At 47.0% G+C, this 14,936-nt stretch overlaps 1 long non-coding RNA gene across 1 annotated transcript in view; it reads left to right on the forward strand.

The window, feature by feature from the left end:
* The first annotated feature begins 2,747 nt into the window (after window positions 1-2,747).
* Window positions 2,748-14,936, forward strand: part of LOC119971025 — a 29,793-nt gene continuing 17,604 nt past the window's right edge. Inside the window, exon 1 of the long non-coding RNA XR_005461725.1 lies at window positions 2,748-2,959. This is a non-coding gene — a long non-coding RNA (uncharacterized LOC119971025). The remainder of the gene's footprint in view (window positions 2,960-14,936) is intronic.

Raw genomic sequence — 14,936 nt, forward strand, 5'->3', positions numbered from 1 at the left:
ACAGGGAAAGCCTAAGAGCTCTTTGTTGAGCCAGCAGGAGCTCTTTCTTGGCCACAAAGAACTTCACCCAAACTTTTCCAAAGAATAGCTATCCCGACCGCCTCTGGCCCGAGGCTGCTCCATGCCGGCAGCTTTGGAGTGATCCCTGAATCACACATTTCAGAGTTACAATTATCTCAGGCTCAAAATGATGTCATCCTTCACTGACAGTTCAATTTGTACGATGCCTCAACCTATCTACTCTGTCCAGCCCGCTCATGATTTTGAACATCTCTAGAAAATCTCCTCCCAGCCTTCTTCTCTTCAAGATGAACAGTCCCAATGGCACCGACCTATCCTCATAACTGAAGGTTCTCATTCCTGGAACCAGTTTTGTAAACCTCTTCTGAACTCTCACCTGTGCGTTCACATCCTTCTGGTAGTGTGGCGCCCCCGAACTGCACACAATATTCTAACTGAGCTCTAAGTAGCGTCTTGTAAAAGTTCAACATAATCTCCTTGCTCTTATACTCTACGCTCCTATAATGATACTCAGAATACAATATGCTTTACTAACTGCTCTCTCCACCTGTCCGACCAACTTGAATGATCTACATACATATACACCCAGGTCCCTCTACTCATGCACCCCTTTAGAAATTTTACACCCTAATTTATATCGTCTCTGCATGTTCTGCCTATCATAATACGTCATCTCACACTTCTACACATTGAACTTCACCGACCACCTTTCTGTCCACCCCACCAAAGAGCCTTTGTCCTTTTGAATTGCTACACTGTCCTCTTCACAGTTTACAGCACTTCCAAGTTTTGTGTCATCTGCAAACTTTGACATTGTTCCCTTCACACCAAGATCTAGATCATTAATATGTATCAGGCAAAGCAAGGGCCCCAACACTAAACCCTGGGGAACACCTTCGTTCAGCCCAAAATCACTTAACTGAATGGAATAGATTTGGAACAATCTAGCATCTCAACATTGGGCCTTCATGAGAATCCATCATCAGCAGCAAGATTGTATTCAACCACAATCTGCAACCTCATGGAATGACATGTCTCCATCTTCCCCTCTGACATTACCATCAGCCCTGGTTCAATGGTGGGTGCAGGAGGGCAGATCATTGGCAGCACCAGGTATATCTAACAAATGTGAAACTGCCAGGCAACAACGTAGCGTGCGATGGACAGAGTGAAGCGATACCACAAATAATAGATCAGATTCAAAGTCTGCAGTCCTACCATATCCAGTAATGAATGGAATATAGGAACAGGAGATGACCATTCAGCCCATTGAGCCTGATCCGTCATTCAATACAATCATGGTTTCACTTCAGTGCCTTTTGCACACATTGGTGATGGACAATAAAGCGACTCACTGGACAAAGAGCCTCCACAAATATCCCCCTCAATAATGGGTGACCCAGAATATCAGCACAAAATACAGCTGAGGCATTTGCAACCACCTTCAGTCAGAAATGCTGAGTAAATAATCCACCTCAGCCTCCTTCTGACGTGCCCAGCATTACAGGTGCCAGTCTTCAATTCGATTCACTGCACGTGATGTCAAGAATTGGGCTGTAGGCACTGAATACTGCAAAGGCTTTGGGCCTGGACAACAACCCAGCAACAGAATGGTCACAGCAGAGAAAGAGGTCATTCAGCCCTTTGTCTCCACTCTGTGCGAGAACAAGTCAAGCAACCCCACTCCACTGACTTTTCCCCATAGCCCTATAAATCTTTTCTCCAGATAGTTATCCAATTTGCTTTTGAAAGCCACGACGGAATCTGCCTCCGCCACGCTCTCAAGACTGTGCATTCCAGATCCTGACCACCTCACTGTGCAAAAATGTTTTTCCTCTGGTTACTGTTGCTTCTTATCCCAATTACCCAAAATTGGCGTCACCTTCTGCCAATGGAATCAAATTATCCACACTGAAGATAATAAACTATTTTCAGATAGGTAAAAAGGCTATTTTAATGTAAATATTAAAGACCAGTTTGAATACCCATTTTAAAATAAGGATTTCAGTACTCATAACCTTAGGTTATGACAAAACACATAACTTAAACAGAAGAACAAAGCCTCCTGACACATCCACAAACTAATTGGAGATAAAAACAACATTTTTGCTGACAACATGAACGAACGATTGTTCTAATGAACAGATTTCAAAGTTAGTTTCATGTTAAGAAATGAGCTGTACCAGTAATCAAGATCAAGGTCGAAATAAGCACCATAGCAGAATGTGGATAAAGTAAAGTCAGCAGAAAACCAGTAAAAACTAGTCTTGATCACAGCACAAAATCTCATTCTATAGCATTCTATAGCATACACAAATATTCAAACATGAAACATTCAGAACTTATGTTGCACATTGAGGATTGACACTTGACCATCGAATCAAATGTATTTGATTCTTACCCAAACCAATTAGGACGACATAGAGGTGTGGACAGATGGCTTCAGACTGATACAATTCTCTTTAAACATGAGGGTCCGTACGGCCATCTTTATTCTGAGATCTATACTTTGATCTAGCTACTTACTCGTAATCTTTATTTTCATATTTTCACTTTTCCACTCTAACTCTTGAAGTTCATGCAAGCTGTTTTGCCATAAGTAAGAAACCATTTCTATATTATTTTGAAAGTTAAATTGTTTTTATAAATTACTTCTCTTTAGGTCCTTTGCTAGCGGGGCTTTATTGAGAATAGATTTGAGTTTCTCTCAATTGTAATTAAGTAGAGGCAATAAAAGATTTTTATTTGCATCCGGGACGGTTAACTCGAATTTCTACTGAGTTTTTAGTGTTGCGAGACTTCACTAGTTCCGCATGGTAGATCTCTACAATTGGCGCAGATGGCAAAAGAGGAGGAGCGCAGAGTCGGAGGAAATCGGAAGACCGAAGAAAGGACCGAAAACCCAAAGACAACTATCCGTAAAATGGCTAAGACTGGGGTAAGAAAATATCTTTTTCACCCATTAAAAGTCTTAAAGCCGCATCACATAGTGCTTCAACCCCTTAGAAAGGACCTTTTTCAGAAGGTGTTATTCAATCGCGTGCCGGTCCTAGAAACTGAAAGAAAACGGGACTGAATAGTAAATAATCGCGGTAGTGTAATCAAAGATTGCACAAAAACATAGTTGACGACCAAAAAAATTTGACGTAAGGCTGAGTTTATGGCGGACATGAATCCTAAAATAGATTTAGAACCTTCAAAAGGTAGAGAACAACTTCCCACAATTTCAAATGGGAGGTCGCGCTGTACCAGATATCTCTGTTGACGATATACTGGGATATCTTAGATCTTTGATTTATAAACATTTTGGACTGTCTGAAGTATCCACAAAAATTGAATCAAAATATGACACCCCTGAAGGACAGTGGTCCCTTGGCGACATCAAAAAAGCTTTGGAAAAAAAACAGATGAATGACCAAAAAGAAGCCTATGAAATGGTCTTTTGCCATAATGGAACAGCACCTTAAGCAGTAAGAAACAATCACAAACAAAAATACACTGCGAACTTAAAACTGCCAAAGAAAAACTAGTGGCAGTCATTGACCAATTGCGAGCTGGAAAATCTATACTCAAGAAATCTGATCAAACTGAAACACTATTGGCAGACTCAAAATGCAGAACTCAGCTATTACTGTCACAAATGGATGAACTCCAAAAGAAAAATACTGACTCAGAATCCAAACTTCAACAGTTAATATCAGAAAATGATGGTCTTTAAAGTCGAAATTGTCAGTTACGTGAGAAAAAATGCATTTTGGTGAGTGACATGGACACCATGAAATGTCACAATGAATTACTGACAGACAACTTAACAGCGCCACCAATGGGAAGAAGTTGAAATGATTTTAACTAAGGCCCAAGATGTACCAGTGATACCTAAATCAAATTCTGCATTATTGCAAGCTGCTACTGACATGAAAACAATGAATACACTGATCGAAGTTCCACAGGAGCAGTCTGGCCAAATGGACTATCTGTCCATTCCGGGTTCAAGGACCCTTTGACCCCAGAACAAACCGCTACCTTACTCTGAAACCAACCAAGAAATGCTGCTGGCCACGATCCAAAAGTCTCTCATGGCAGCTTTAACAGACTGACATTTTTAAACAAGACAAGACTATTCTGTTGAACAACGAGCCCAGTGGCAAACAAAGTGTAATACAACTTAACCCATTAAGCACCAAACAGCTTGGAGTTGAAGTGATAAAGACAACAGCCTGGGTTTTCAACCATTTCAAAGATCTATCATCTAAAACCCATTTTGTCATTTATTTAAAACCAGAACAGTCTGCAGCTTTAAACATGATCCTGCCAGGACCTCAGTCCCAGTCCGAAACAGCAACTGCTAAAAATAGCACATTAATCGTTGCTTCTCCTCCTCCATTAATGACAAATCCAACCCCTGTACTCACTTCGATAAAGAATTCCAGAAAATATATGAAATTCCTTTCTCATGTTGAAGTTGGCCATTTTGCGAATTTCAGATTTCATGATTACAAACTGGACTCCAACGATGAAGACCCGGTTCCTGGCTATAGGGATACGCCCTAAGTCACGGATCGCCAAAAAGTTGCCATAAACTGTTGAGAAAACTGTAATTTTGAATGTTGCTTTATTAATTTAAAGAAATTAACAAATCTTGTGCGGGATTCTACGGCCCCCCGGGGGGGGGTCGGAAAATCGCCCGGGGCCGGAGTCAATCCTGTCCCCGCCGTGTCCCGGATTCTCCGCCCCCGAGATTCGGCGGGGGCGGGAATAACGGCGCGCCGGTCGGCGGCCCCCCCGCGGCGATTCTCCGGCCCGCGATGGGCCGAAGTCCCGCGGCTGACAGGCCTCTCCCGCCGGCGGGATGACCCCACGGTGGCCTGGCCCACGATCGGGGCCCACCGATCGGCAGGAGGGCCTGTGCCGTGGGGGCATTCTTTTTCTTCCGCCTTCGCCGTGGTCTTCACCATGGCGGAGGCAGAAGAGACCCCCTCCCCTGCGCATGCTCCAGCGCATGCGCGGACTTACGGCGGCCGGCGAAGTCCTTTCGGCGCCGGCTGGCGTGGTGCCAAAGGCCGTTCACGCCAGCCGGTGGAGTGGGAACCACTCCGGCGCGGGCCTAGCCCCTCAATGTGAGGGCTTGGCCCCTAAAGGTGCGGAGAATTCCACTCCGGTGCGGTTCACGCCACTCCGACATGCTGGGACCCCCCGCCCCGCCGGGTAGGGGAGAATCCCGGCCCTTGTTTGCTGTGCTTTCTTTAACAGAGCCAATGAATTAATCTACAGAAAACCAAATAATTCAGCGCAAAATTGGTTCAGTCATTTATTCAATAAGTTATTGTGTTTGATATTTTAAAATAAATGTTTAAAATTAGCTTGGAAATTAAAACTTCAAACAATGTGGAAGCTGTTTTTAAAAAAAAACCCAACTCTGATTAAAAGCAAATCTATGTTTCAAGAGCGCACTGTTCTAAGGCAGTTGGTAACCACCAATTTGGCAGCAATCCAACTTTACTCAACGTTTAGAGATGCGAATGGCATCATTAATATAAATCAGGTAGGTAAAGCAGTGGCCCTAACATCTAGAGCTTGGGAGCAACCATGCATCATCATTTGATTTGATTTTGATTTGATTTATTGTCACGTGTACCGAGCTACAGTGAAAAGTTCTGTTCTGCATCCGGTACAGACAGAGCATTCCGAACATGAAAAAACATAGGACATACCATAAATGCACAATACAAATACATAGGCACAAGCATCGGGGGAAGCATATGGAGCGTAGTGCTACTCAGTACAGAAGATGTGTAAAGAGATCTGTTCAGTCCATAAGAGGGTCATTCAGGAGTCTGCTAACAGCGGAAAAGAAGCTGTTTTCAAACTTATTAGTGCGTGTTCTCAGATTTTTGTATCTCGTGCCTGATGGAAGAGGTTAGAGGAGAGAATAACCTGGGTGCGAGGGGTCTTTGATTATGCTGCCCACTTTCTCAAGGCAGCGATAGGTGCAGACAGAGTTAATGGATGGGAGGCGGGTTCGGGTGATGGACTGAGCTATGTTCATGACTCTCCTGTAGTTTCTTACGGTCTTGGGCGAGCAGTTGTCATATCAGGCGGTGATGCCGCCAGATAGGATGATTTCATATGGTACACCTGTAAAACTTGGAAGAGTCAAAGTGGACATGGTGAATTTCCTTAGTTTCCTGAGGAAGTATAGGCGCTGTTGTGCTTTCTTGGTCGTAACGTTGTTGTGGGTGGACTAGGACAGGTTTTTGGTGATGTGCGCACCTAGGAATTTGAAGCTGTCAATCATCTCCACTGCAGCATCATTGATACAGACAGGGGTACGTATGACACTTCACTTCCTGAAGTCGATGATCAACTCCTTAGTTTTGCTGACATTGAGGGAGAGATTGTGGTTGTTACACCACACCACCGGTTCTGTATATGCTTCCTGTACTCTGACTCATCGAGATTTCACTCACACAGTGGTGTCATCAGCAAACTTTTAGATGGAGTTGGAGCCATATTTTGCCACACAGTTGTGTGTGTATAGGGAGCATAGTAGGGGGCTAAGTACACAGCCTTGTGGGGCCCAGTGTTGAGGACTATTGTGGAGGAGGCGTTGTTAGTTATCCTTGGTCAGGAAGTCAAAGATCCAGTTGCAGAGGGAGGAACCAAGTCCTAGGTTTTGGAGTTTTAAAAGGAGTTCCAGGGATGAGTGTAGGGCCAGGGAGATAGTGTCTGCTGTGGACCAGTTGTAGCGATATGCGAATTGCAGTGGATCAAGACATTCTGGGAGCATGGAGTTGATGCATCTCATGACCAATCTGTCGAAGTACTTCATAATGATCGGTGGCCACAAACACACCCGCCAGTTGTTCTGTGCAGGATCTGAGTGCACGATCAGGGACTCCGTCAGGACCCGTTGCTTTCCGAGGCTTCACTTTCAAGAAGGCCGATCTGATTTTGGAAGCTGTGACGGTAGATTTGGGTGTGCCCAAAGCTGCTGGGGCAGTTCACAACGGTTGTTGGTTTCCTGCTCGAAACGAGCATAGAATGCATTGAGTTCATCGGAGAAGAGTGTGCTGCTGCCAGAGATTCTACTCTGTTTCCCTTCACTCAGCTGACCTTGTATGCATTCTGCTACTGCCATTTGTTATTGCATGGTCTTTGATTTTGCTGATAATCCTGTTATGTGGCACTTTATCACATGCCTTTTGGGAGTCCATGTATGGTACATCAACTGCTTTACCCTTTTCAAATCAACCTTCCCTATTACCTCATTAAAAAATATAATTGAGTCAGTTAAATACAATTTGTCTTTAACAAATCCTTGCTGGATTTCCTTAATTGAGTTTTCCAGGTGAAAGTCCTGAATTTTGTTTCTAAAAACTTTTCCACCACTGAGGTTAAATTAATTGGCTTGTGTTACAAAAGCAAAGTTTCCAGATTGTTATGTTTTGGGTCTGCCTCATTCATTTGAAATAAAATTGATTAATAAGGGATGTCATGTGATGTGCTTTGAATTCTGTCTGACAACAAGACTGGGTGGCTAGGTTGCTAGAGCGACAAAAGTCTTGATGAGAATGTTCAGGATGTTCACACCTGTGGACAATGGCAAGCGTACCTTTTCGGACTGTGGGTAGGTTGTTAGTCTTCAAGTCTCAGGGGGAGGTGATAGGAATGTAAGGGTTTGTAAATGGTTGTACTTTAAATTGTCTACTTAATTCCATAATGTAGTTGGGGCCTAAAGGATAGCTAATTAGCAGCTCTACCTGGATACACAGCCCATGTGATTCATTCTGCAATGGAAATGGCTGTTACAAACCACACTGCTACTAAATGCAAGGATATCCCAAAAACGAGAAGGGTAACTTGGAACAGCAGTTCGTAGTGATGTGTGCAGGACACCTCTTTTGCGAAAAACATGTAACATTATGAGCTAAATTGAGAAAATAATTACAACCAGGTTAAGGTGGTTGCATCTGGGAAATGGTCTTCAGGATCAGCGAAGGTGAGAAATGGCTGCTTTCCTTCGGGAGACTAAATCTGGAACCGCCAGTTCTGATGTTAGCTGTCCCTCTCTTTTCCTTAGTTAGTGTCCTATAGTTGGACTATTTCTTTCCCTGTGATGTCATTCACCCCATGGAATTGGCTTTTGGCAGGGATGTGTTAATATCCTTATCTCTCCACTTCAACGCCATCACCTCGGTAACCCCACTGTTTTCTCCAGTGACATATGTAAAATGCTTGTTTTCCACTGATAGGTGAATTCACATCATAATGTCTCCAGACATCTGCGTCTAATCAACTCCCTGTTTTAATTTGTTTTTTAAGTTTAATTTTCCCCCACTTAACAATGGGCTTCAGGGAAGAAAAGTCTGTGGAAATACATTCTGATATTGGGTTGCATGTTTTCACAACTTAGCCTGAAACTCACGACACAAGCCAATCTGCAAGTATCTTAGAGAATGAAGACGTGTGCGACAGAACTATATGCACCCGAGCCAAGCTGTTCCAGTACAGCTGCTACTTGACAATGCGGAAAGTATCCAGTACTGTACACAAAAAGAAGGGAACATCCAATCCAGCCAGTTACCACCCCTTCAGCCTCTCCTTCATCTTCAGTAAAGTGATATAGGAGTTTGTCAACAGTGCTACCAAGCGGCACTTACTCAGCAATAACCTGCTCCTGATGCTAAGCTCCTGACCTCATTACAGCCTTGGTTTAACCATGGATAAAAGCGATTCACTCCAGGAATAAGGTGAAGGTGACTGCCCTTGACATCAAGGCTGCATTTAAAAAAAAAATTTTGAGTACCCAATTCTTTTTTCCAATTAAGGGCCAATTTAGCGTGGCCAATTCACCTACCCTGCACATAGATTCATAGAAGATTCATAGCATTTACAGTGCAGTGGGAGGCCGTTCGGCCCATCGAGTCTGCACCGGCCCTTGGAAAGAGCTCCCACCTAAGCCCACACCTCCACCCTATCTCCTTAACCCAGTAATCCCACCTAACCTTTTTGGACACCAAGGACAATTTATCATGGCCCATCAACCTAACCTGCACATCTTTGGACTATGTGAGGAAACCGGAGCACCCGGAGGAAACCCACACAGACATGGGGAGATCGTGCCCCAGACTCCGCACAGACAGTGACCCAAGCCAGAATCGAACCTGAGACCCTGGAGCTGTGAAGCAACTGTGCTACCATGCCACCCATCTTTGGGTTGTGGGGGCGAAACCCATGCAAACACGGGGAAAATGTGCAAACTCCACACGGACCAGTGACCCAGAGCCGCAATCTATCCTGGGACCTCGGCGTGAGGCAGCAGTGCTAACGCCAAGGCAGCATTTGATCGAGCATGGCATCAAGGAGCCCGAGCAAAAGTGGAACCATTTGGGAACCGAGGGAAACTCTCTGCTGGTTAGAATCATACACGGCACAAAGGAAGACAGTTGTTCTTGCAGGACGTCAATCATGATGGTTGAAAGATGTTTCTGTGCCTGGAAGCCTGTTACTGGTGGTGTTCTGCAGGGATCGGTGCTGGGTCCCTTGCTGTTTGTAGTGTACATTGATGATTTGGACGTGAATGTAGGAGGTATGATCAGTAAGTTCACAGATGACACAAAAATAGTGAGTAAGCAAGTCTTCGATTAGACGATGATATAGATGGGCTGGTTAGATGGGCAGAACAGTGGCAAATGAAATTTCCAACCTGTATCCAACTAACCCTCGTTATATGGGGAACCTTATCAAGTGCCTTACTGAAATCCATATACACCACATCCACTGCCCGACCTTCATCAATGTGTCAAGTCACATCCTCAAAGAATTCAATGAGGCTTGTGAGGCATGACCTGCCCCTCACAAAGCCATGTTGCCTATCTTTAATAAAAACTATGTTTTTCTAAATAATCATAAATCCTTACTCTCAGAATCCTTTCCAATATTTTGCTCACCACAGACTTAAGACTGACTGGTCTGTGATTCCCAGGGATTTCCCTATTCCCTTTCTTGAATAGGGGAACAACATTTGCCTCCCTCGGCGCAACAATATCCTCCCTCGTTTCCCGTAGTAACCTTGGGTATACCCGTCAGGCCCAGGGGACTTATCTATTGTTATAACCTGCCTGCTTACCACTGGCTGAGGACAACTGACAATCCCACAATCCTATGGGAGTATGCGCTTCCTCAATGAGGGGGCGGAGAAATCATTAGCAGACTCCCTGCATAAATAGAGCTGGCCAGTTTGGAACCAGAGAGAGAGAGGAGTGAGCAGCAAGGGAAGTTGTTGCTGCAGTTGTGTATATATGTTATTGTAAATAAATGTTATTTCTTTGTATCCTGAAAACTCGTGCTGGATTCTTCGTGGCCCTCACAAAACTGTCGACGAGGGTTAAAGTGAATAGCTGTCTACACTGCTGAAGCCACCTCCCTGGATTTTAGTTGGATACAGGTTGGAAGTTGTTTTCTATTACACCATGCCTCTGTATGGACATTTGGATATTTTTGATGCTGCGCTGGAAAGTTGGAACCAGAACGCACAACGGATGCGTTACTATTTCCGGACAAACAACATCACCGAAAACGAGCGCCAGGTGGTTATATTGCTCACCGCCTGCGGCCCGCATACGTTTGGGGTGATTAGGAGCCTTACGTACCCAGCTGCGCCGGACACCAAAATGTTTGATGAACTTGTGAACTTAGTGGGGCAACATTTTAATCCAACCCCATCGACGATAGTCCAACGTTACTGGTTTAATACCGCTGAGAGGACTCCAGGAGAATTCCTTGCCGACTTTCTATCCAGGCTACGCAGGATTGCGGAGTACTGTGACTATGGTGAGACCTTGTCAGAAATGCTACGTGACACATTGACTTTTCAGCAGGCCATTCAAATAGTATTGTCCCGAGAGAGCGCAGAACAAGGAGTGCAGCAGCTACAGGGAATGGAGGTGCATGCCTTGGGGCGCAACCCCTTCCGTCCAAAAGCGTCCCCATGCACCCCTGCGGTACCTTGGGCGAGGCGACATCCGGATCGATGCCAGTGGCCGTTGGACATTCCACCCCGAAGGGAGCCTTCTCCAGAACCAATGGATGAGGAGCCATGTCCGTGTCAGACTTGTAGCCGCCGATCCCGTCGCGGACGCCGATCCTGGGGGCGCCAACCGTCGTACCGACCGAAACTGGGGCCAGCCCAGGGACCGTACCTGTCATTTGGATGAACCTGTGGCGACTACTCCCAAGGACGTGGAGACGGAGGATGACTGCCTGCAGCTGCATTGTGTGACAGCTCCCCGTGTGGCCCCTGTTAAAGTGACAGTATGGGTCAATGGTCACCCGCTTGAGATGGAGTTGGACACTGGCGCAGCGGTCTTCGTGATCGCCCAGAAGACATTCGACAGCATCAAGCAGGGTATACAGACCCTTACATTAACCAACACATAGGCCAGGTTGGCCACCTACACGGGGGAACCATTGGATATTGCAGGACCTCCGATGACCCTTGTTGTTTATGGATGCCAGGAGGGGCGTTTCCCACTTATCATGGTGCGCAGGCAGGGGCCCAGCCTGTTGGGTCGGGACTGGTTGCGCCATTTGCGGCTGCAGTGGCAGCACATCCTCCAAACAGTTTCTGGAGGGTTGACTGAGGTGCTAGGACAATACCCAGATGTATTCCAGCCCGGTTTGGGGAAAATAAAAGGGGCCGTAGGCCGCATCCAAGTTGAACCAGGAGCCACGTCGCACCATTTCCGGGCACGCCCGGTGCCTTATGCCTTGCTCGAGAAGGTTGAAGGGGTGCTCACTCGTTTGGAGACTTTGGGTATCATCAGGCCCATCCGTTTTGCTGACTGGGCAGCACCAATTGTACCTGTAATGAAGCCAGATGCCGCAGTTTGCTTGTGCGGCGACTATAAACTTACAGTGAATGCAGCTTCCCGACTCGACTGATACCCAATGCCTCGCATAGAGGATCTCTACGCGAAGCTTGCAGGCGGACTCTCGTTCACAAAATTAGATATGAGTCACGCCTACCTGCATATGTAACTATTAATACACACCGGGGCCTGTATGAATATACACGTTTGCCCTTTGGAGTATCCTCTGCCTGCGCTATTTTCCAATGCGTTATGGAGGGCATCTTGACAGGTTTACCGTGTGTTGCTGTCTACTTAGATGACGTTTTGATTACAGGGACGTCGGAGCAGGAATATTTGGAAAATTTGGAAGCTGTCCTTAGACGCTTTTCGGAGGCTGGAGTCCGTTTACGTCACACAAAGTGCGTCTTTCAGGCGAAGGAAGTAGTCTACCTGGGTTATCGGGTGGACCACGAAGGTTTGCACCCCGTCGCAGAGAAGGTGCGCGCGATTCAACAGGCCCCCGCCCCGACTGACACTTTGCATCTTTGTTCGTTTCTCGGCCTTGTAAACTATTACGGAAAGTTTCTCCCCAATCTGGCAACTACGCTGGCCCCGTTGCACCTTCTGCTAAAGAAGAATCACACCTGGGTTTGGGGTCAGCCGCAAGAAACCACTTTCCAGCGGGTAAAACAACAATTGTTGTCGTCTGGGTTACTAACCTACTATGATCCTGGAAAGCCTTTGCTCGTCACATGTGATGCATCCCCGTATGGTATTGGGGCCGTCCTGTCCCACAAGATGGAGAACGGGGCCGAGCGGCCGATAGCTTTCGCCTCCCGCACATTGACTGCAGCGGAAAAAAAGTACGTGCAGATCGAGAAGGAGGGCCTGGCAGTGGTCTTTGCGGTGAAACGCTTCCACCAGTATGTGTATGGCCGCCACTTCACTATCGTCACTGATCATAAGCCTCTGCTGGGACTTTTCAGAGATGATAAGCCAATACCGCCCATTGCTTCCGCACGGATCCAGCACTGGGCTTTGTTGTTCGCTGCATACGAGTATTCTCTGGAACACAAACCAGGAACCCAGATAGGGAATGCCGGCGCACTGAGCCAATTGCCTTTATCGACCGGCCCCATGTCGACCCCCAAGACCGGTGAGGTGGTTGCAACCCTAAATTTTATGGACACCTTGCCTGTCACGGCATCACAGATCTGTGAGTAGACACAGACGGAGCCAGTCCTGTCAAAGGTTCGGCACATAGTCCTGTATGGAGGGCAGCATAGACAGCTCCCAGGTGCGTTGCAGGCATTTTCCTCCAAGCTGTCTGAATTCAGTGTGGAAGACGGCATCCTTTTGTGGGGGATGCGTGTGATTATCCCGGAAAATGGACAGGAGCTGATACTGAGAGACTTACACAATGGGCATCCAGGTGTGACAAAAATGAAAATGTTGGCCCGGAGTTATGTCTGGTGGCCAGGCCTCAACACCGACATTGAGAAGGTGGCCCAAAACTGATCCATTTGCCAGGAGCATCAGAAGCTTCCGCCGGCCGCTCCCCTACATCACTGGGAATGGCCAGGGCGGCCTTGGGCGGCTTGCATGCAGATTTCGCCGGCCCTTTTCAAGGATCCATGTTCCTGCTATTAATCGATGCCCAGTCTAAATGGCTAGAGGTGCATAAGATGGGAGGCACAACGTACTGCGCAACAATCGAGAAGATGCGTTTGTCTTTCAGTACGCATGGCCTCCCCGAGGTGCTGGTCACGGACAACGGCACTCCGTTCACAAGTGAGGAGTTTGCGAGGTTCATGAAGTTGAACGGCATACGCCATATCCGCATTGCCCCTTACAGCCCGGCTTCCAATGGGTTGGATTGGGCGGCGTGTAACGAGACGGAGACCGGCGCTTCCGTGATGAACGGCGAGACGGTTGTACATCCACGGCCCGTGGGCCCGAGGATTCCCCCTCTGAGGTGTCTTGTGTCTCCATCTCAGAGTCAGAGTCTGCTGCCTCCGTCATCTCGGTGTCTTTATCTCCACGCGGTTCTGTCACGACCTGCGCAGGCTTTGAGTGAGGAACCAGAGGAAGATTGTGAGGAATACTTTCCATTGTGTCTGGTCTCTGTGGCTGCAGAAATGAGCTCCTGGCGGAGCGTGCAGTGCAGACATTCAAACGAGGCCTAAAGAAGCAGTCTTCCGGGTCGATGGACACGAGACTGGCTTGTTTCTTGTTTTCATACAGGACCACCCCCCATGCGGTGACTGGGGTAGCTCCCGCAGAACTCCTAATGGGCCGGAGACTTCGCACCCGCCTTAGCATGGTTTCCCTGGACATTGGCGTAAAGGTACGCCGCACACAAGAACGGCAGGGTCATGGTTTTTCTCAGCATCGGCCGATTCGCCAGTTTACGCCCGGTGACCCAGTGTTCGTTCGGAATTTTGCTGGTGGTGCCCAGTGGGTCCCTGGCGTAATCTCTTACCAGGTGCAAGCCCAGGGTCGTCTCCAGTGCAAACATGTAGACCACGTTCGGTCCAGAAGACTATCCCCTCCAAAGATTCCCCGCCCCAGGAGCTCAGTCCTACAGCCAGAGACCAGACACAATGAAAAGTATTCCTCACAATCTTCCTGTGGTGCCCCGCCTGATACAGCGCCTCGTGTAAATGGTGTCCGGCCTGCGGCAAAATGAGTCCGCCGCCCTCCTTTGCCAGGGTCTTCGGTGGATTCCTTGGACTTTGAGGGGGAGGGATGTTATAACCTGCCTGCTTACCACTGGCTGGGGACTAATGACAATCCCACAATCCTGTGGGAGTATGAGCTTCCCCAATGAGGGGGGGCGGAGAAATCATTAGCACACTCCCTGTATAAATAGAGCTGGCCAGTTTGGAACCAGCAGAGAGAGAGGAGTGAGCAGCAAGGGAAGTTGCTGCTGCTGGTGTATATATGTGTTATTGTAAATAAATGGTATTTCTTTGTATCCTGAAAACTCGTGCTGGAGTCTTCGTGGCCCTCACAAATCTATCCTGATATATTTCAAAATTTCCATCACATCCTCCTTCTTAA

This window comes from Scyliorhinus canicula, chromosome 9 (genome assembly GCF_902713615.1).
Source record: "Scyliorhinus canicula chromosome 9, sScyCan1.1, whole genome shotgun sequence".
NCBI lineage: Eukaryota > Metazoa > Chordata > Chondrichthyes > Carcharhiniformes > Scyliorhinidae > Scyliorhinus > Scyliorhinus canicula.